Raw genomic sequence first — 23962 nt, 5'->3', positions numbered from 1 at the left:
AGGTGGAGCCCAATGACACCATCGAGAACATGAATGCCAAGATCCAGGATAAAGAGGGTATCCCCCTGACCAGCAGAGGCTCATCTTTGCAGGCAAGCAGCTGGAAGATGGCCACACCCTCTCTGATTACAACATCCAGAAAGAGTCAACCCTGCACCTGGTCCTCTGCCTGAGGGGTGGCTATTAATTCTTCAGTCTGCATTCCCGGCGGGCAATGATGGCATTACTCTGCACTCTAGCCATTTGCCCCAATTTAAGTTTAGAAATTACAAGTTTCAATAGTAGCTGAGCCTCTGTTAAAAATGTTAATAAAGGTTTTGTTGCATGGTAAAAAAATATAAATAAAACTAAGCAGAGATGACCAAACCATAACAACCACAACCACCATCATCACCATCACCACTGCAAAAACAACAGTCCTGAACAGATTCAAAGGGGCTACATCATGATTAGAGCTTTATCAGGCTACAAGTTCTAAATTATGCTTGCCATATTCAACACCAAAAAAAAAATTCTTAGCACCAAACTGAAAACCATAAAAAGTAGAAAGTACAGAACATTATGTTACACCTAACAAGGAGAGCTTTTAAGAAATAAATCACTGTGTAGATAGACATCATAATGTGTAAGGTAACAAGTCTATGGCATTACTATGGAATATGATCTTGGGGATATCAACTGCCTACATGGATAGAGCTTGGTTGTTAAAAAAAATCACATGCACCAAATGACTATAGATTTTTAAAGGGAAAGCAACTGTTACGAAAAATATAAAAATTTAAATTAATAACGGACCATTTAATGGGTGATAGACATTATCACTTACAAGTGTGATCTCAAAGACTGGGGAAAGGGTTTCAGAATGAAGAGACAGGATGGGGAACATAAACAGCATATAGTTTGATGGTCTATATTTCACTTAAATCCCAGGAAAAAGGAAAGAATAAAGAGACATTATATGTATGATTGAAAAGATTCCAAAAAGATGAAAGATGTCAATAAATCACCCAAACCAAAAACCCAGAGGAAAGAAATTTTAAAAGCATCCATATGGGAAGAGGCTGCTTTCAAAGAAACAAATGGTAGACTGAAGACTTCTTGGGGAAAAAAGGGGGAACCATAAGAACAGACAATAATTGTCAGCTTGGAATTCCACTCTGGGGAAAATATCCATCAAGAGTGAAATCTTAGGGTCTGTAAACACAGTACCTATGTATCAAATTCAAAAATAAAAATAATGAATTTCAGTGACTGTACATATAGTACTCATGTATAAAATTTTTAAAAAGATGAATTTCAAGGCCCAAGTGAAATGGCTCAACTGGGTAAAAGTGTTTGCAGCACTGACAACCTGAGTGTGGTTTGATTCCTGAAGTCCACTGTAAAAGGAAAGAATTAAAAGTTGTCAAGATCACATGAATGCACATGCACACCTATGCACACATGCACACTTCATACATTCATATAGTATTTTTTAAAAATAAAAATGAAAAAATTCATAAATAAAAATAGAAAATACAGCCAGCCAATCCTAAGAAGTCAAAAGGCTGACACAAGAAGGAGCTAAAAGGGTAAGCAAGCATGTTTCCAGAGAGTTACAAATGTATAAAGAATTGCAGGACATCAATGGCATAAATGCCAGGAGATTGAGAATAAACAGAACTAAAGTGTAAAATATACTTGTTCCAAACAGAAGTGAGGTAAAAGCATCATTAGACATATATTGGAAATGCTATAGTAATTTCATGAGGAATAGAAATGAGTATCTGATATTAGAATAAAAAGAAAACTAATATAAAAAGAAGCAAAGGAAGAGAAAAAAATAGAGCTACAAGAAAAATTACCAAGGATGTTCTTAATCCCTTACATACCAGCAATTACATTAAATTTAAATGGATGAAATGTTTCAAACACAGAGGGTGTTCGTCAGGCTATATTAACAACAAAAAAAAAAGCAACACATATGGTATTATCAAGAGACCCAACAAAACCCCAGTATTACAACAGGCACTGGGGAAATTCAAAGAATCATTAGGTTTTACTTTAAAAGTCTCTACTCCACAAACTGGAAAATCTAAATGAAATGGATGATTTTCTAGACAGATACCACTTACCAAAGTTAAATCAAGATCAGGTAAACTATCTGAATAGTCTTATAACCCCTAAGGAAATACATGCAGTCATTAAAAATCTCCCACCCCATCACCAAAAAAGCTCTGAGCCAGAAAGTTTATAACAGGAGAATGTTATATACATAGCCGAAAATGAAAATTTCAGCCAAATAGATGGAACTAGAAAAAAAACCCTTAGTGAGAAAACCCAGACTCAGAAAGATAAACATGGTATATACTCATTTATAAGTAGATATTAGCTGTAAAGTAGAGTATAATCATGCTACAAACTACAGACACCAAGAACAGCTCAAGGGTAAACACATGTGTCTCCTTGGGAAGGGAAAACGGAACAGATTTTGTGGGTAGACTGCAGGTGGATTGGGATGGGAACAGAAGGGATCAGGTTGTTGGGGGTGGAAGGGGAAAGCAGAGAGCATTGAGAGACATAACTGAAACTGGGGCACATTTCTGGGATGAGGTAGACATGTACGGCAAGGGAAACACCCAAGAATCTACGAGGGTGAACCTAAGACTCTATCGAAGACTCCTAGGGGATATGGAAACTGAACTGGCCATCATCTGTAACCAGACAAAGTTTCAGGTAGAAGGACTAGGACACCAACCCAGACATAAAACCTCTGACCTACAATTTGTCCTGCCTGCAAGATGTGCTGAGGTAAAAGTGGCATAGAACTTGTGGCCAACCAATGACTAGTCCAACTTGAGACTCAAGCCACTAGAGGGAGCCCACCCCTGACATTGTCTGGAGGGCCAGGACCCAGACACCTAGGATAGAACCAAACACAACCAGGAAAAAAAAGTCAATGAAATGATAGCTAATGATTTTCTGCTATACTGGTAGACAGGATCATAACTGTCATCAGAAAGACTTATCCAGCCACTGATGGGAACATTAGGCAGAACTTGGGGAAACCTATGGCAAAGGAGGAGGAAGGATTGTAGGAGTTTCTCACTGAGGTTCTAAATATAATGCAAGGGGCTGGAGAGATGGCTCGGTGTTTAAGAGCACTTGTTCTTGCAGGGCTCACTGGTTTGATGTCCAACACTCACTTGGCATATCTGTAACTCCAGTTCCAGGGGACTCAACATCCTCTCCTGGCCTGCATGGGTACCAGGCATACACATGGTATATAATAGATTGGCATTATATTTCATTTGTAAAAACGTTTTCTTTTTAAAAGATGAGTGTTTGTCTCATATAATAGTATTTTAAATGATTTTACATGAAATTGAAAAGCTTATCAAAGTAATCTGCCAAAACAATTATAAGAAATGAGCCTGAAGAATACATACCAAAATAATATTTAAAATCTTCATTCATTCACTCTTTCTTTTGTTTCAAATAGGATTGTGATCTGTAGCCCTCACTCACTTGGTACTCATTATGTAGTCAGAATGACCTTGAACTCTAGACAGCCCTCCTGCCTCCACTACCTAAGTGAGGGATTCCAGGCATGAAGTACCATTCACATTTATATACTGCTAGTGATGGAATAGAGGGCTTAATATTTATTACTTACACACTTTACTAGGTCAGGTTCCCAATTTCTACCAATATAGTTTTTAAATACTGAACCTGTGACTGTAGTTTCCCATAAAGACTGAATCCTAGCATGCACTAAAACAACAAAAAAACTCTAAAATTCGTTAAATTTGACAAGAAAAATGTTTAATTAAAGGCAATCTTAGTCACGAACAATGGTCTGAAATTCCCAAGTAATAAAAAGAAAACTGTTTTGTTGACCTGATTGGGTTGCAAACTTGCTTTACTGACTAGTATCAATAAATTTGACTTGAAGAACATAACGATATGGTTATTTTGTCAGGAAGGACACCTGATGAGATCCTGTCATTAATAATATAAATATTTACTAATCTAAGAATAAACTAAAGCTTCCTTACTCTCAAAAGAGCTAGGAAAAAATTAAACACAAGTATCTCAATTAGTGCAGAAATGGTAAACGCTTTTCTTTGAGAAATGGAATAAAATCCGTTCCTGCTAATACTATTTCTAATCAGTATTAGAGAATTATCCAGGGCAGTAACACAAAAATCATATAAAACATTTTGAAAGGAAGAAATAAAATTTTCTTTATTGTCAGATAAGATGATTAAGTATATAGTAAATGATACCAAAGATAAGTACTAAGGGGTAATGATTATATACCCAATAACTCAATGATTTTTTATATAAGGTCAGCATAAAAATGTAAACAAAATAAAGTCTACAAGCACTTATGTACAGTGACATGAAAATACCAAATATATAGAATAAAAATTTCTGGAGATTATAAATACCATAGAGAAAAAATAAATTGAGTAATGCTCAATAATGAAGTTGAAAACAAGATGTCATTTCTCCACCAAATGTTTAGAATCCTCACAATCATAATCAAAGCATTAACAGACTGTGTATGCAGATGCATGTCTGTCTATGTAACATGATACTAAAATTCATATAAATGTGCAAAGGGCTGAGAACAGCCAAGATGTTCTGAGGACAAGGTGGAAGAACTTGTTCTACTGACTACTGAGACGTAGTATGAAGCTCTAATAAACAAGACAGTATGGTGTTAGAACAAGGAGATACAAAGGGAAGGGACAGGACAGAAACAGAACCATGATACATATGCATATTTAATTCTTCTCAATAGTATGGAAAACTATGTACAGGGACATCTTGCTATCCATATGGAGACAAGAACAGAATACAATCAATTTTAGGTAATCACCGGATATTTGTGTGAACATCAAAGCCACAAAGCTTCCAGAGAAAATAATCTTTAAAATCATGGGATGAGAAAAAATGGTTTAAAGTGAAATCTGTGTATACTTTAAACATAAAGGAAAATATTAACTATATTAAAATGAGGAACTTTTATTCTGAAAAGACTCATGAAAAATGGAAGAGCATAGCACACAGTGGCAGAATGTATTTGTAACCAGCAAGGGCTCATTTTCAGCACATAATAAAATACTACAAATGAGCAAGTGACAAGAGACAAGGTATATATGACACTTTTTGAAGGAATTATACCCGAGAGTTATGAAAGCAAAACCTCTAACTATAACATTTAGCTAAAATACTGATACTCTCCCTGAGATTTGCATACTAAAGTTTTAAAGATGTTTTAGAACTGTGTTAAGCTGGGCATGGTGTTACTCATCTACAATGCCAGCACTGAGAAACAGAGGGAAATGGATCTCTGTAGGTTTCAGGACAGCCAGAGCTACATAGTAAGTAAAACCCTGTCTCAAAAGTAAGAAAATGATTAAATGCTCATATTTCAAGAAAACACCTCTTATTCCTCCTATCTACTCCAAGACCAACAACACTCTCAGACACTGGTGCTTCAACAATGTCCATCAGCAGTAAAAAGTGATATATTCACACAAGAAGCATACAGGAATGAGACTAGGCTAGAACTATATACCAATTCCATTTTCATGCACTATCTTACTCCAAAGAAATCAGACAGAAAAGGGTACAACCCAATCCCATACACATAAAGTGCAAAAGTAGGCAAAATTCATTGGTGGTGGTAAAAGCAAAGACTATCAGGTGGTATATCATATAGGCAAGACAGTTGTTATGATACTCAGTTTACTGCTCTATGAGCTGATATACAAATGTATGCTTGGCTGATGGAAACTCACTGAGCAGTTCACGACGGATAATGTGCACTTTCTATTAAAGCTAGGGGGAAAGTCTATTAGTTACTTTTAAAGGGCTGAAGAAATACATTTTTCAAAATTGTTTAAGAACTTTCAAAGCAAAAAAGCTTGATACTTCAGATCAAAGCACAAAATCCATATAATTTTCATTTCAAGGATAAAATGCTAAATAACCAAAATTAATAACATAGGTGTCAAAATAAGTGACTCTGGGTTTTAGCCGGAACCTATTTGAATCCAATAGGATTAACTGATTTCTGTCTAATTACAGTGACAAGTGTTGACTCCTGAAGATGTAGAGCTATTTTGTAGTTTTCTGTTAAGAGTATTTTTTAAATCTTGTAAGTTAATAGATTGACACAGCTAGTTAAATCCCTTAATTTTACACATAAAGAAACCAAGATTCTTTAAAGTTGGATGATTTGTCGAAGGTCATGAAAAGATCTGAGTAAGTATAAAACACCTGGAATTACTGACTTATATCCATCCTTCCCAATTTTCTAAGTTCTAAGGCATTTCTACATGAAAGAGGGTTTACTGGGAGTGTCTCTCAATATACACCACATTCATTTGAAACATTTCCACCCAACCAACCCAACGCTATTTTCTTTGCCATCCATGAGTAGTAGCCAAAAGTTATTTCTGTGGCAGAAAAGATAAGACTTTGTAAAGTCTGTGATGTGCAGACTACTAGATAACTTTCTGTTTACACCAAGATGAATTTGACAGCAAAATTAAAGCATTTATGAAAATTCAGAATAGGGGAAATCTCCACATATAGAATCCCTAAATAAATGTTTAAAATAAATCAATCACTGATTGATTGAAACCTAGGGTTTTCTAAATGCTTATATAAACAATCAAATATGTTTCTTTGCTGACCTTAAATGATTACACTAGTTTCTTATTAAATCATAGCTCCTTAGAAGTTAAATTCTCCAGTTTAATCCCAATTTATATCTATGTCAACAAATAAGCATGCTTATAATTTTAAAAGAGTTCCTTGTCACTCTGAAACTAAAATGATGAAACACCAACAATACAAATTGCCCATTTAATCTTGTGGAGATAGCTTTAAATGATGTATGTGCTTAGTCTCAACTACAAATCCAACAAGGTTCCACTCTCACAGGATTCTAACCCTTTATTTCAGAGCATAAAGTTCAGTGCTAAGATGAATCTCTGGCTTTGCTAACCATAGAGGGAACATCTGGCCTTTCAGAACCTGCATGAAACTGAAGAATAAATCACAGAATGCTTTTATGGCAACAATCTTTCTAACAAAATGGATATAGCAATGATATAAATGCAAAAATTTAAAATGGTGCCAGTGAACTGGTTCGGTTAAAAAAACAAACAAACAAACAAACAAACAAACAAAAAACCAAAAAAAAAAAAAACAAAAAAACCCCACTTCCACCACACCTACTGATCTGAACTGAAACCCGGAGACTCATATATGGAAGGGAATATGGAGTCCCACATGTCCTCTAACCTCCACACAAATGCTGTTATGGGTCCACATACAAAAGAAAGAAATACATGTAAAAAAGTAGCCTATTTCATGACTAAATGCAACATGATATCTTGGAACGGAAAAAGGGTAGTAGTGAGGGAAAATGATAAAAATTAAACTTTGCAGTTTGAGTAATTTAGTCTTAGTTTTGACAAACATGACAGGATTGGGTGAAGAGTATGTGGGTAATTTATATTATTTCTGCAAATTTAAGTCTCAAGTTGTTCCAAAGCAATAAATAAATGGCTTTCTAAAAGGTATTAGAAACTGAGATATGTATACCTCAACTGATCACAAGCATGTATCCACATTCACCTAATGGAAGGGGAGGTGAGACTGTAAAATGGACTTTTAAAAGATTTTAAAGCAATTATTTATTGGTTTGTTTATTATGGGGAGTGTTTGTGCATGCTATAGCATGCTTGTGAAGGTTCAAAAATCACTTTTTATAGTTAGGTCTTTCCTTCCACCTTTGCATGGATCCAGAGGATCAAATTCAGATGGTCAGGCTTGCATTGCAAGAGCTTTTGCCCACTGAGCTATCTTCCTAGTTTAGGTAGGTTTGAAATCTGAAGTCAGGTCCTCATTCACACTGGCACAGCAAAGGCTTTCCTTACTGACCCATCTCTCTGGTCCATCCTGTTATTTTTGTTTGCTTGTTTGTTAAATAGAAGCTCCCTCTAGTCTAGGCTGGCCTGGGTCTAAAGGGAGTTTTGTCTGTTTATTTGTTTGTTTGTTTACTGTGTGCCATAGGAAGGGCCATCACTTTAACTGTATATCCTAAAACACTTAAAATATCGCTGTGAGATCTCTGCTATTAGGTAAGAAAGGGAAAGTATATACATACTGCTCCTTTGCTGCAAACAGGTGCTGAGGTACATTTGAGGTGATCTGGTCCTTTATAGAGTCAGCCACTCACAATGGATTGAGGTGGCAATAAGGTGGAGATCTACCAGCGAGCCCCCAGGAAGGAGTTTTTAAATGCTAGCTATTTTCCTAACATTATACCATCAAGTCCAAAAGGCCCAAACAAAACAAAACTCATTTCAATTTGGATCAAAATAAAGATGAGAAATCTAAGTCCACTCCTCTGTGGAAAGAAGACAGGCGGGAAAGAAGGATCCTATTTAAGGCACACCTGAGATAGGCAGTAGACAACCAAATAGAGCAGGGTATTCTAGACTTCTAAAACAGTAAAGCTTAACAAAGATGAACATATATCATTTCTTATAAACCCACCTTCCAGAGCAAGATATGGTTTTATACATTTTACCCATTATCAACACACTTAATCCTTCCACAAACCTTGTAAGGAGAGTACCACTCTACTTACACTGCATAGATGAGAAGTTCTGTCAGTAGTGGAACAGAGATGTGGGGGCAGGATGCATAGTTGGTAGTCATGGTCACTTTACTAGTCAGTACAGACATTTGAGAATGCAAGCCATTACTTACCCTACTCTCAACCTCCACAGAAAACTAAGCTCTTCCTCAAGGCATGCTGTGTCTTTGCTGTTCGAGCAGAGGGAGGAGCCCACTGTCTTTTCTGCAAAGCCACATCCATAATCTTTAGTACCTGGTGTTCTGCATGTATGTTTTTGCTGAAAAATTGTCATAGACAAAGTTAGTTTTTACAGTACTAGCAATATTCAAATTCAGATAGGCTGAACTGACCTGAGAAGCAGAACACCACATAATTTTTTCCTGTGAAGAAGTAGAGTACATTTCAAAGTTTGTTTTTTTAAAAAACATATTTATAGACCTTATAGAAATTGAGTCTCCTTTCTACAGACTCTAGCTTTATTGATGCCAATATCATTAAACTTTAATAAAGAAACTACAGCTACTCAATCCTATTTTGCTCATACATCAAATCATCTTTATTTTATACTTGCCATAACAGAATTAAGGCTACAGAAAAAAAATTCTTAATATTCCACGGGATTACTGAACTATGACCACTCATGAGTAGATCTGGCAGTTAATATACATCTATCCTGGGCTCCCTCCATAAGCTTTGGCTTCAAGGGTTACTATCAAGTAAGTAAAGACATCTTTTACAGTTATTCTTACCACAATAGAAAGGCGATCATCACCAAAGGAAACTCAAGTATTAACAACAACAATGTTAGTAACAAAACCAATTCTTTTGTGCATTTACCAGTGCTAGTCATGCTTTGAACATAATATATCCTCTGGCCCATTTAATCCTCACGAGGTAAATACCACATTATCCTCATTTCAAAACTGAGGAAACAGGTCAGAGATTAAGCAATTTGCCCCAAAACACAGAGCTAGTCTGTGTCAAAAGATCTAGTTGTTTGAGAATTTTGCCCGCAGAGATGTTTTTTAACCATCATAATCTGTATATAATTAGAGAATTTGGTAAACTTAAAATGAACAGAGGGTATAAACTGAAATTCGGTTTTCAAACAAGAATGGCCTAGGACAACCGTTAAAGCCTCACCTTGACTTGTATTAAGACTATTTCCTTTAAACTGATTTGATACTTTATGGAGAACAAGTACAAAATAAGTTAGACTTTGCTTTTCTCACTGTGAAACCTCTTACTGAAATCATCTCAATACCACAACCATTTAGAGCATACATCACAGCAGACTAATAAACCTTTATCTTAAAACCTTTAGGTAACAAACACCATCCTCATTTATCACTAAGTAAGACAGATAAATAACACCAAGATGGACAGGACCTTTGAAAAGTTTCAAAACATCAACAAGAAATAGTGCAAACAAGATAGCTCTTCCATGACAAACTAGAACTTTGTTGTTCTAGCACCACCAGCAAGATACGCTTTAATAACAAACATTATTACAAATAATAATGGAACAAATATACTTTTTATTTCAAAATGTGTACCCAAATTTAGAAAAATTTCACTGACATCTTAAAAGACCAGTATCGGTGCTTAAGGGCATAGGCTGCTCTTTCAGGGGACCCAAGTTCAATTCCCAGTTCCACATGGCATCTGATAACTTTAATAACTTCCCCAGGGTTCTAATGCCTTCTGGTCAACTTGGGCAGGTGGTGTACAGGCATGCACACAGGCAAAGCACTCATATGTATAAATAAACATTTTCAAAGATTATAGACTTGAAAAAGCCTTTATCAGTTTATTTCCTAGAAGAGCCATCCCATCAGCATAACTACACTAAATTTGAATAGGTCAAAGGTGGGCCACCTACCATTCTCATAAAAAGCAGGTAGCTTCCAACAATTTCTAGAACACAAGGCACTTTTAATATTTAATAAGATTTTTTGAGATTTTTTTTAAAATCTTAAAATAATATATTTTGATCATATTCACTTTCCCTCTACCAACTCTTCCCAGATTCCCTGTCCTTCCCAACTTTGTGTCCTTTAAAAGAAAATCCTATGAAAACCAATTTTTGCTCCCCAAATACTCCTGGATATGTAGTCTTCTACTGGAGTGCGGCTAACTTACCAGGGTCTACTGTTAGAGAAAACTAACTCTGTTTCTCTAAATAGCTAAACCAACTACCAATATTTTTGTGCCTAACTCCCATCTTTATACTGGGATTTGTTCTGTCTTGAGCTTGTACAAGTCTTGTGCACACTGTTGAGATCATTTTGAATTCGTATGTACAGCTGTGTAGGCATATAATTTTCAAAACCTACTTTTAATATGGGTAGTTAAATGTTTTATCTCCCTTCTAGCCCAGCAGAGGTAGTGGGAAAAAGGTACAGTTTCCATAAAAACTTGATATGACACAACTGAGTTTCTAAAGAAACCAGAAATTTCCACTTCATGGCTGCCTTGCTGTGCTTTTAAAATCATACATTTGAACCTCAGGCATGGGCTTCCCAGGATACAATGATCAATGTTCTACATTTCTAAACCGATCTATGAAAGCCTAAACATCCATAGGGTAACAAGTATACAAAACACCAAGCTCTGTGAGCAATGGTTCTATGGGAAAACCCATTTAGCATTCCAACTCAGTACCACACCAACTAACACTGCCCTATTAAGTTCTGGAAGTAGAAGGAAATCTTCCCTCACTAAGAAAACAGTCTGAGCTTCCTTAAGATCTGATCAAAGCAGAGCAGGAGAAAGGGCATGAAAAAGGACAAAAGTCAGAGTTGGGGGTAGGGGAGAGATCAGAGAGGATGAAGGCAAAAGCTAGTTAGGAGAAGGACAGAAGTTGAGATGACTGCTTAAAGGAGGGAGTGGACCATCTGAGAGTGGGGTGTATGATGAAGAGGAGAGGGAACAGTACCCACTTCTGCAGCACGTTGGCTTCTACAAACTTAGCTTCTTGACTCTTAAGAAGAAGGGACAGGAAACCATAGCAAGAGTCTGGACACTGCCTCCCTCAATCTGTTATTCTCATTCTCCTTTTAAAGACACAAGCTGGTAGGTTATGGGGTCTTAACTACATTCCTCTTCACTTGCTAGGGTAAAAGAATTCAGACTGGGGGGATGTCTTAAAGGCTTTGTAGTTCTCTTCACTTTTCATGCACCTTGTAAAAGAACCCAGGGTCAACTGAGAATTAATGAAAAGATCCAGGTGAGGGCAGGAAAGCATCAAGAAAGGAAGGAATAAAAGCTGAGAGACTTTAAGCAAAAAGAAAAGTGAGATTCTGGACAGTTGGATAGTATCCAGTAGATCTCTCAATTAATTAAATTATAAAGATGCTGTTAATATTTAGGATTCAGTTGGATAGTTCCAAATATTTCCTTACATCTATTTCAATTTTAGACAAATATTCATGATTATGGTACCAATATAGGGTTATGCCAAAGGTATAAAAATAATCTTCTAGATAAATACAATTTCTTGGTATTTTTTTTATATACTGATTATATAAATTATGTCAGAAAGTCTTTGTTTACTTCCAGGTAGGTTTTCTCATTTGTCAATATTTTCCACTCTAATAGACCAAATACTAGGAGTAATTACCTTCCCAAGTAAAGTATATTTAACTTTCTTGGGAGTACAACTATAATTAAAAACTTGCTCCTTCAGCCCAAAGATTGTCCATCAAGGTTACAAGGTGTTATTTAAACCAGCCCCACACTCCATAGAACACATATCCAGACTGGGTAACTCAGAAATCCTTTTTCCATATCTGTGAGACAAGGCTACTCCAGGAAGACTTTTAAAACAATTTACACCTTAAGAAAAAAATCCCAAACTGCAAAGCATTTCTAGAATTTCCAGCCAAAGATAATTAACCACGTAATTAACTCTGGCCAAATGACCAGCTGGAAGATGAGCACCACTCAGGTGTCATCTTCCTCCTCACACCACCCCCAACCCCTCTGGCTGTTCTTCCTGCTGAACTCTACCCAGATGTGGGGCCTGTCTCTTGAACAGAGATAAGAGCTAGGACGAGCTCACCAGCACGTCAAGAGACCCAACAGCAGAGTCCAGTGGGAGCTAAAAGCTATGCCTCCCCCAACCTAACACCTCTGCAAAGTGTCCCTGTGATTTCATCATCAGCTCAGAAAATCCTGCTCAGGAGGATCTAAAATCCATCAACCCCTAGGCCCATGAGAGATGACGTTGCAATCTAACTCTAAAACTTTGGGACTAAATGAAAAGAACAGCAAAACTGCCTAACAAGTACTGGACTGAGGTCTAAGAAGGTAACTGACTATATGTTATCACAAAACTCCTACGAAGCAAACTGAAGCCCCTGTGAAGTCACTACTTTACTTTAGTAGTGCAATTATAAATAAAATTCAAGATAAGAGTAAATACAATATTTATTCTTTGAAATATCTTGGGTACACTAAAACAGAAGGTGAAATTACCAAAACCATGAATTTCAGGTATAGGTCACTACTAGCTATTTAGAATCTTTACACATTAGCTCACACTGTACTTCTGTCCCGATAAAAGACATATCTAAAAGGAAAAAGACAACTTGAGATTACCTTTTGTTAAAGACACATGAAATCCTTCAACAGGATTGAATGGTTTCTTTACATTAAAAAATTTCCACTTTCAATAAATTTTGTGTCAGCACATAAACACACACAGCATATCTAGAAATAACACGTGCCCTAAACTTAAATGTACAAGAATTTGAGTTCTAGTTTACCGACTGTATAACCTCAGCTCTGTAAGCTACAGAAGAATATTGAAGTTGTATGCTGTTATCTGTATAATAGGCATTATCTTTAACATAGAGAAACTCTAAGGAATAAATTAAAATGCATACTGCCTACCAAGCCCAGTGACTGCAAATACTCTGCTCACTTTACTCCAACCCAGACTGTACAGGGTGGTCTACAATTAAAGAAAAGAATATATCAGAAAGCAGAAGAAAAGTCAGGGTAACTGAATGTTCATTATGCCCTGTCAGATATAACCACAGTAATCATATATTTACTATCTACTTTCACTAAAGTTAACTTTGCCTTAATTAAACAAGTTATAGGGAAAAGGGGGAGGGGGACTATATGTTTGTAAAAATTATATAACCCACTGATTGAAAATTATGTATGTGTAGAATTTAAGAAGTGCTTGCACGCTTCCAGTGTTCATTGAGAAAAAGTGAGCGTAGAAGATGATGTACTTTGTAATTGATTATACAGTTAAACCTCCATTAAAAAAAAACCCAAAAACTTCTTGACCAGGTTTCCTTTTAAAATGTATTCGTCTATAGTCCTACAAATCATTCATAAAGCAAAAAGGAAACTTCCCCCAACCCCCAACCCACCAACAAGTACAGAGCAAGCTCAGTTCATCAAGTTGTTTTTATACTACTCATTCTTTTCCTTTTACAAACTCCTAAGTAAATATATTATTATAAATGATACAGACTGACAAAGGTTACCAAAGACCACAACTGAACAGCCCTGCCTTGCCCCACTGACAGGAAATTTTCTCAGCAACAACAAAAATCTAAATGTTATGTTTCAGAACAGGCAGTGCTTTATACTTCTACATGTCTTGAGCCTAAACTTTTGATTTTTATTGTGCATCTTTCTCCTTCACCGTGCCTACATCTTACCTCCACCCATCCTACTTAATCCACTTTATAAGCAGATACGAGGCACTAAACTATAAAAATCCAACTAGGACCAACTCTAATCTGTTGTTGGACCTCAGAGGGCGGCTGTTCAGTGTCATCTTTAAAAGAAGGCAACGTCTTAGCTTTACTCAACATCTGCCAACAATTATTTGCAAACCTCTTCCACGACAGTCATTACTATCACTACTAACCTTGCGCACATGTCCCAACACTTTCACGAGAAACAGCCTTAGTTCGGTGAGCCCTAATCTCTGAACACCTTACCAGGACTTCGAACCTGTCCATAGAGGTGCGTTCTGCATGATGTCCAGGAGCCCTGGAGGAACCGCATCATCCCCTTCCACGAGAGAGCTGATAGCGATCAAGCCCCTCCACCCCCATCCCGCAGCCACTCCCTCTCCCCTCGGCCTCGGGGCGTTTGGGGCGTCCGGGCGGGCGCAGCCGCCACGACAGGCCCTGCGCAAACCTCCCGCAGCCAGGTACTTACCCGGGCCGGCTAAGAGCCAGAGGCCGAGCGGAGCCCCGCCAACACCCGCAGTCTCATACACGCCCAACGTCGTGGGCGCGGGGTCAGTAGGACGACCCCAAGGCACCCCCAAAGTCCTGGCCTCGGGCAGGTGCTGGGCCTCCCCGCCACCACTCACCGAGCCCTCGCTGTCGCTCCGAGCTCCTCCGCTAGGCTCTCAGTCGGTCCGCAGGCTCCCACGGGGGGTTCGGGCGGGCGCCGCTTCCCCGGCCGAACCCCCTTCAGTGCGCGCCGCGCCGAGGGCAGATCCGGTGTGAGCCGCCGCTGCCGCCGCCCCCTTGCCTCCTCCTCCCTCACGGGGTCCCTCCCACTGAGGCCCGCCTCGTATTTCCTGGATCCGGTCTCAGGGAGAGGTTGGCCAAAGAACTGCCGGCTTCAGGGCTTCCGTCGGACGCCTTCGCTCGCCAGACACAAAGATGGCACCGCCCGGACCTGCGGTAGGCGATCTCGCGAGGCTTTGCCCACGGGAACCAGAGGGCGGGGTCCCCACAGGAAAGGTGATAAATGAACCCCCGCGAATGCTCGCCTAGGTCGGAGCTGCTCTCCCCACCACCCTACCCCACCCACCTCACCCGCACTGGGAAACTTAGTACGCCTGCGCGAGACCGTGGGTCTGCCCCCTTCCCCGAGCTTCTCGTAAAGTGCGATCCAGGCTCGGAGTTTTTACCTGCTTCCTCCTGAGGTGTGGGGTGGAGTAACTCAAGTGAAACCCGGTAAAGCGCTTGGCACAATCAGTTGCCAAAATGAGATGCATCTCTTAAGGCTTGGCATCCCACAAAAGCTCCTAGGGTTAAAACAGGCTTAGATGCTCCCAGAAGTCCTCCAGCCCCTTGCGCCTATCTCTGCTGTGACCCTGTTGTTCAGAAAGTCTCAGATGCCCTTTCATTCTGTTGGTTCACATTACTATGCTCTTCAGAGAAAACAACTGTTGTTTTTCACACAAATTACCCCTTTTCTAGTTTTATCTTTTTCTTGTGATTCATTGAGTCAAATTTTGTTCAATTTCCTATACACCTACTATTGAGGAAAGAAACATAATGCTCTGACCACAGAACAAAAATTGGTCTGAGATGGAGGACAGGAAAAGTGTTTTGTGGTATAAGTAAGCAGATAGAATTCAAAGAGAGATGCCATTGCTCAAAGAAGAAAAAGAACTAGAAATAGAACTTCCATGTGACCCACATATATCATTCTTGAATATATACCGAAGGACTCCAAGCATACCACAGACATACTTGTACATTTACATTTACTATAGCACTACTCACAACAGCCAAGATATAGGATCAGCCAAGATATTCATCGTCAGATGAGTGGATAAAAATGTGGCATGTAAAAATGTGGAATTTTATACTGCTACGAAGGAAAATTAATTATGTGTTTTGAGAAAAATGAATGACACTGGAGATAATTAATTGGAATAAGCCATTCTGGGGTGTACTTTCTCTTGTATGCAGAATCTATATTTTTAAAGGATATATGTGTTATATATATATATACATATATATATATATCATGAAAAGTAGAATAGGAAGTATATGGGATGAAGAGGGGTATAATTCTAAAGGGAACAGGAAGTAGATAATTGTAAGGGAAAAGGAAGATGAATGTTACATGTTCTCATATACAGAACCTAGGTTTAAGTATATATACATATATGTGTATCATATATATGCATATCATATATATATGGCATAACAATATATTACAACCTATGTAGCATGAGAAAGTTACCTAAAGGAATTATGAGGGAGAAGACAATTTTGAGGAAAAAATAAAAACAAATACTCCATGTTCTATTTCAAATACAGAACTGGGATTTAAGTGTATATACATACATTGTGTGTGTGTGTGTGTGTGTGTGTGTGTGTGCGTGTGTATGACAGGGAAGCAAAAGGAGAACTATTTGTTTGGAAGAAGACCAGCAGAAGCAGAGAGAGAGAACGGGAAGGTGATGAAGGAATATATAAGCAAGCAACAATGATATACATGTACTAAATATCATTGAATCCCACTATTTTATGCTCAGTAAAATATTAATGAAGTTAAATGAAAATATCTCATACAGGAAATTCTTCAGGGTCATCCCATAGAAGCTAGTTTAGAGAACTAGTTGGAGTGATTGGAGTGATATCAAGAAACAAACCATCCTGGTTATTTTAACACCAACTTTAATATAAAAAGTTATTATTGTGTAACTGAAAAGGTGGTGGAAGTCCGTGTTCCACAAGGATAGTATGGTGGTTTATCTTGATCGTCTATCTTGAAAAGACTTAGAATCACTGCTCTAACAAATCTCTAAGCACATCTGTGAGTGGGACATTTCAAAAAGGTTTAAATAAAGAGAGAAGAGTCACCCTGAATGTAGATGACACCAGTCTATGGACGAGGCTCCTGGAGAGACTAAAAAGCAGAAATCAATCGGTCAAAATGCAGATAACAGTTGATTGTGGGGTTCCCATCCCTAGTTAGTATATTTACAACATATCCCCTAAATTTAAGGCTCAGGAAACATCAACAACCAGGACAGAGGGGTGAAAATATTCTAAGAGCCAGAGGATTGAGTCATCTGTTGGAAGATAGTCTCTTCAAACAAACAAACAGACAAACAAACAAACAAACAAACAAACAAAAAAGACACAAGCGGGGAGTGGAGGAGGAGTTCAATCTGGGAAGAGTGCTGAGGATAGGTAGGCAATACTGAATGGGATCATGATACACAGTGTGAAATTCTCAAAGAATTAGTAAAAATATACTATTAAAACATTTCAAGTAGAAAGCAAGCTATGCATCGACATTTTTTCTCTGCTTCCTGTCTGTGCATGTAATATGACTAGCTACCTCCCTTTCTTTCTTTCCCCCTCCTCCTCCTCCTCCTCCTCCTCCTCCTCCTCCTCCTCCTCCTCCTCCTCCTCCTCCTCTTCCTCCTCCTCCTCTTCTTCTTCTTCTTCTTCTTTTTCCTTTTTCTTTTTTTCGGAGCTGGGGACCGAACCCAGGGGGGCAAGCGCTCTACCACTGAGCTAAATCCCCAACCCCTCTACCTACCTTTCTTACTCCCACAGCTAGAAGTATTCTTGATGCCATCCCTTCCTGATGGTGATGGACTTTGCCCTGCAAGCGTGAACTACAACAAACTCGACCTATATCAATTTGCCTTTGTAAACTTAGTCTTTCACTTACATGAATACTAAACTGCACGAGGTAGCTACAATGTGTAGAACGAACGGGAAGAAAGGGGAATGGAGATTGTCCAGTTGGAAAATGGTGATTGTGCACTTCAGACATTTAGAAGAGGGTTTGTGAAAGCAAATTTTGAGGAGAGGGCAGCTTTCGTGGCAATGTGGTCTTCAGGAGCATATCTAAAACTGAATTTGCATGTCCTGGGAAACTACAGTCCAGATCCAAGGGCTGCTAGGGAAAGGAAGTACCAGACTCATAAAATGTTCAATTTTCCTTCAGTCTGATGAAAATGAAATGTGGACTAGAGCTGAATGTAGTCCTTACCTTCTAGCATCAAGAGCCACTTGTTTTGGAAGCTATGGGTGTTCAAATCAGGAAGGAGTCCTAAGCAGCTGTCTCATACTACACATAGTGAAGACTACCGTGCTAAATATCATGTAGAAAACCCGCTTCAAGATTTGAGTTTCAGGACAAAAAGGGCAGTCGCAGCCAACTTTCAAATCTGGAATGAGAAATAAATGTTTACAGTGACATAATTCTAAGTCTTTTCCTTTTTACATACAAAAGGTTCACTAATGCGGCAGTTCTGTTCTAATGTAAACTGAAGTGGGCCTCCCTCTGTCTTCTTGCTTTTCCATTCCTAGATTGCTATCAAAACTAGCTCAGCACTATATTATGTTTTAGTCATCAGGAAGATGAAAGCATCTTATTTCTGTTAAAAAGAAAACAAAAACAAAACAACAAAAACCTAGAAGTTATGAAGAATATCTACATTCACAACTCAGATCTAATCATATTGCTATGTCTGCCTGCTAGTGACAGAGGGGGAATACACTCTACCAAGTACCTCACTAAAACTTCTCCGATGTTAATAGTCAACCAAATCCCAGGACTTGATTTAAAGTTGTATCTTGGAACCAGAAAAGGGTCAGTGGTCGAGAGCTTTTGCTGCTCTTGTAGGGGATTCAAGTTCAATTCCCAATATCCATAGCAGGTATCACAGAATCACCTATGACTCTAGCTCCAGGAGATCTCATATCCTCTTCTGGCCTCCATGAACACCCTACACACATAACATATATTTATACAAGCATGCACGTGTGTGACACACACACACAACGCACACATACACACACACACACACACATACACGTTCACACTAATAAAAATATTATTTAATCTTTAATACATATTTAAAGTTGTATTTTATCTGCACTCCCATTTGGATAGTGCCACCAATGAGAGTCCTGACATCGAAATAAGAAAACCCTTCTATTTTTTTTCCGTCCCTGTGTTTCTACATCATTTCCTACCCCACCCCCAATCTTGCTAAATCTAGCTGCTTCTTCAGGAACAAAGAGAGTGAGAATGGAATTGGCCAAGTTACCACTTCACGAATACTGTATCAAGATGGCTTTGTCCTCTGGAAATGGCAGATGCTGAAAACTGGTTCTTTCTTTCTGATTTGTTTTTATTTCCTTGTAGCCTTTCACTGGGAAGAGTAATTGACACAACCCAGGACACAAATGGTGCTTTTTCTCTGCCAGACCTCTCTGCTCAGCTCCTGGTCTCCTTGACTTTTCACTGTTACTGTAAGTCCTTTGCTAATTGCTGGGGGATTGTGTGAAACTATAAGGCAAGTGCTGGTGCTCACACAGGACCCCTTTCCATCACATGGTTCTTAGATACAAACCAACAGTCTTCTAATTCTGTCTCTGTACCCGTTTCCTGTAGAACATCCACAATTCTTACTGCCAGGAACCATTTAGCCATTAATAGATACTAAAGAAGGACATGAGCAAAAGCCCCAATGTTATTTTTCCTTCTGAAACACTCATCCGATCCTTGGCAAATTGATATATCGTTGTTATGCTAAACAACAAACAGGTCGCACTGTTGTTCCATTAAGATTCCTACCTTCATGATTCTCATGATTCAAGCAGCTGTGTCTATATTGATTCAGGCCTCCGAATTCCAAAGACATGTGGCAAGGTCTCCCTAAAGCTCATCAGGTATGACCTACAGATATGTATAGTTCAGTAATGAAGCAGCTGGTGGGTGATACATCTTGAAGACAGCTCTAATTCAGCTCAGAGGCCACCTTGTGTGGCCTTCCCTTCCCCATAAAGAAAGAAAATCTGTAACAGTCCTTCAAATGTGATAGTTAATAAATATTTCCCTTGTAGCCGGCTCGTATTTAGGCTGTAGGAAATGTATGAGTGATAGTCACACAACCGGTTTTGCTACCTCTCCCTGGATCCTGTGAAAAAAAGCCTAGAATCCCTCTTTAAAATAGGAAAGAATTTATGATGTATTTTCTTTGCCTGTATCAAATACATCTTACTTTTAGGTATTGTTGGCCACACCTGCTGTATTGAGAATGTATTCTTTCATGTAACAAACCACTTCAAAACATAATACCTTAAAACAATCATTTCGTTTTCTGATTATGCAGTGGGCACAACTTGGATTGGATTCAGCTTAGCATTTATTTTTCTGGTTTCAGTCAGGATTTCACATGGTGACAATAATAAAGGCTATATATGAGACAAACAGCATTAGGTGTCCCCAACAAGTCTGTGGGATATAATATAAAAGCTTAAAAATATATAGCTGTGGCTTTTGAATGGGCCATTTCATTAAGCAGTCTGCTTCTTCTTGATGAGGTATGTGGTAAGAGCTATGGTTCTCATTATCATGTGCAATTCCACAATCTAATAAATTCATTAGTTTTAGGCAATATTATACAGCATATCATGTCAGTACATGACCATATTGTAAAGTTTTAAACTGTTATGCTGGTGGATATGGAAGGACAACTCTTATTGACATTATGAATCAGTTCTAGAAAGAATGAATTGCTGTCCAATAGACATACACACCCTGTGGAAGGGATCCAAAGTAATTACTCTGACAAACTGGATGGCCGCTCTCCCTGAGAATGGTGCTAAGCACCTAATTGAGCCTTGGTGGGAGTGAGCCCTTTCTGGGCCTGCAGAATGACTGGATCCTTAACCATTTATTTTATGGTTATCTTTTGTAAGCCTAAGAGGGACCTTGTCAGTGGTGACTGTCCTTGTCAGGCCATTTGATATTAGCCAATTTGAATTTCTGAGGTCAGTTGTTAAAAGTTCTCCTCTGGAACATTAAGGCTCATGGGACATTATAATCCTCTGTAAGGGGAAAAGCCCCATGGGAATTGAACTGGGGTGTGTATCTCTTCCTTCTAAGGAAGGTCAAATCTTCTATCTATATCTTTTTGCCTGCAACCTAGCATAAGTTCTCAAGCTCTCATTCAGATAGATCTCTTTATGTTAAAATATCCTGTTTTATTACGTTAATTTTACATTATGCAGACCCTTTAATTGATGTATCTTTACTGTAATCTTTAATTTAGTAATGTTCAAAGGAGAATTGAGTCTCCCATAATACAATCTTTTCTACATATTCTATGAACTACTTTGTTCCCTACCTAACCTTCACTTATCACTTCCTAGCCAAAAATTGTGGTACAGGCTTGTAACCACAGGATTTGGCAGGCAGATGCAGAAGGATATTGAGATCAAGGCCAGCTTGTGTTACATAGCCAGAGTTGGTTTCAATAAAACAAAAAAACAACCCACCAAAGACAAACTAATGAAAGAGTGGGGAGAGAAAGAGTATCACAATGTCTCCTCAGCTTGATAGAGAATTAAGTACCATCTACTTTAATAGTTTCTATCAACTGAACTGACTGTGGTCAGGAAAGTAGAACTGCTCAAGACACCAAAAGAAGGAACATATTATTAGTGAATATTCGAAGGGTATAGAGAAAGAAGTAACAGCAGTTTTGTATGACTCCACCCTTTTTACTTGTGGGCCACACTAGGATACAAACATACCACACATCGTTCTCTGAATTTTGAGTTATATAGCTGGTAGTAGGTAGTGGATTAATGTTCCTGTTGATATAGTATGATGTTCCTCTTGATATATGAAAATATTTACACTTACAATGACTCTTTTTGGAATAAGCCAAAAGGTTGAGGTTGGGTTTCAGGTATGACCTGAAGTGGATTGATAAAAGACACGGATCTCAGCAATTCCACTTACAAATCATCATAAGACGTTTCACACCCCTTCCTTTCCATGCTACTCTACCATTCCCAGATGTTTACATCTCCACTCAGTGGGTAAAGATTAATTCTCCACTTTCTTGTCCTGAGCAAAGCTGTCATATCGGGATGGGGAATAGATCTCAGAAAAATTTGATTATAGTTCAACTTCTTTTTCTCATTTAAGTTGGCTCAACTTCCTTTTCTTGTTTGAAGGTAAAGATTAACTAGTATTAGGAACAGAACTATTTGAGGGGCAGTTCTCTTTAACAGAAAAAAAATCATTCCTATATTCCTTTTTCCAAACGTACATTTCAGATAGAACACATTTCAATCTGTTCTAAATTCATTCATTGAGGTATTGTTTCCTTCCTTATGCTCAACAGTGCTCTAGACTAATCTTCATTCATAAGCCAAAAGTGTCCTACTTTTCTTAACTGAAGGTTCACAAATTTGTTAAGACAATTTTTACTCTAATGAGACAGCAAAGTAGATTTGCTACAGAGTCAGTGTGTGAATAATAGGATTAGGAGCAAACACTGGCTTTGGCTAGGCCAGAAATACCCAATGAGCAGTAAGTGAATTACAAAGGGCTCCTGTGGAGTAACTTACTGCATCTATATCTAACAGTAATGACCTGTGTGGTGTAGAGTGTGCTGCTCCTCTAGGATCTCTGCCTCTGGGCAATGAATGCCACTGTGTTAACCACTGGTTCCTCAAAGTTTACATCTCTGTCTCTCACTAAGAAATGCTTTCACCTTCAAGGAACTGCCTCACAATGGTTATGCACTGTCACAGTGGGTGGCCCATAGCCAGTGCCTGGCTGATGTGGAGATAAAAATAACACAGGAACCTTTCCCTTAATGTGGGATAGTTCTGAAATGCCATTCCCATCTTCAAGCTCCCTGTAGTCGTCTAGTCTATAGTCCTTGGTTGTAACCACATCATGGTTTAGTCTTTTCCTCTATCCAATCCTGTCTTCCCTACCACTTTCCCTAAGACTTCACCTACCATATTTCCTAAGATAACGTCTCAACAAGCCCTCTGCATTCAGATATTTCAAAATAAACCCCCAGAGAATCTAATCTAAAGCATACTTATAGAAAATGCTATGATCTGAATATGCCCTACCAAACTCCTATGGAACTTTATCATTTTAGCAGTATTAAGAGATTGGATTTTTAAGAGATGAGGCTGGGGGAATTCATGTCATTAATGTGGGCATGGTCAGTTTGAAAAGGGGTAGCTGGACATGGAGCATGCCAGCAGCATGTCTTTAATCCTAGTACTTGGGAGGCAGAAGCAAGAGAGTCGCCCCAAATCTTAGGGCAGCCTTGTTTATATATTGAGTTCACTGCCAGCCTGAACAGAATATAGAACCACTGTCTCCAAAATGGCAGAAACCTAGTTTCTCCCCCCTTTCACCCTGTCACCTTCCTCTATAAGATAAGGAAGCAAGAATCCTTCACTAGATATTCACTCTTCAATATTAGCATTTCTAGCATCCAGAATGATGTATACATTTTATTTTTTTATTTTCTATTAGTATTAGATATCTCTATTATGCTTATTTATTTATTGGGGATCAACTTACAGGAATTGGTTCTCTCCTTTCACTGTGTAGTTCTCAGGGGATCAAGGTTGCCTTGTCAGGATCAGCAGCAAGTTCTTTTACCTTTAGAGTCACCCTAATGGCCTAAAATATCTATTTTTTTAATAAATTAGCTACTCCCACGTATTTTGTTTTAGTAGTACAGAGATTGGCACAGCCAGAAGAAGGACATGTTGCAGACTAAGATGTTTTCGT

At 38.4% G+C, this 23962-nt stretch overlaps 1 protein-coding gene and 1 long non-coding RNA gene across 4 annotated transcripts in view; one reads left to right on the top strand and one right to left on the bottom strand.

The window, feature by feature from the left end:
- Positions 1 to 15188, bottom strand: part of Tab3 (TGF-beta activated kinase 1 (MAP3K7) binding protein 3) — a 72305-nt gene extending 57117 nt beyond the window's left edge. The window contains exon 1 of one of the 2 annotated variants that reach the window (XM_039100565.2): positions 15000 to 15188. The gene's annotated coding sequence lies outside the window, so the exon portion shown is untranslated. The remainder of the gene's footprint in view (positions 1 to 14999) is intronic. The other variant, XM_039100567.2, reaches the window with a different exon arrangement.
- Positions 15189 to 15223: 35 nt separating this feature from the next.
- Positions 15224 to 23962, top strand: part of Xdh-ps1 (xanthine dehydrogenase, pseudogene 1) — a 100572-nt gene continuing 91833 nt past the window's right edge. For both annotated transcript variants that reach the window (XR_010061419.1, XR_010061418.1), the window contains exons 1-2: positions 15224 to 15318; positions 19547 to 19653. This is a non-coding gene — a long non-coding RNA (xanthine dehydrogenase, pseudogene 1). The remainder of the gene's footprint in view (positions 15319 to 19546; positions 19654 to 23962) is intronic.

The sequence above is a fragment of the Rattus norvegicus genome, chromosome X (assembly GCF_036323735.1).
Source record: "Rattus norvegicus strain BN/NHsdMcwi chromosome X, GRCr8, whole genome shotgun sequence".
In the NCBI taxonomy this organism is placed as follows: Eukaryota; Metazoa; Chordata; class Mammalia; order Rodentia; family Muridae; genus Rattus; species Rattus norvegicus.
The sequence above is the reverse complement of the archived record's forward strand: the minus strand, read 5'-3'. Positions and strand labels throughout refer to the sequence as shown.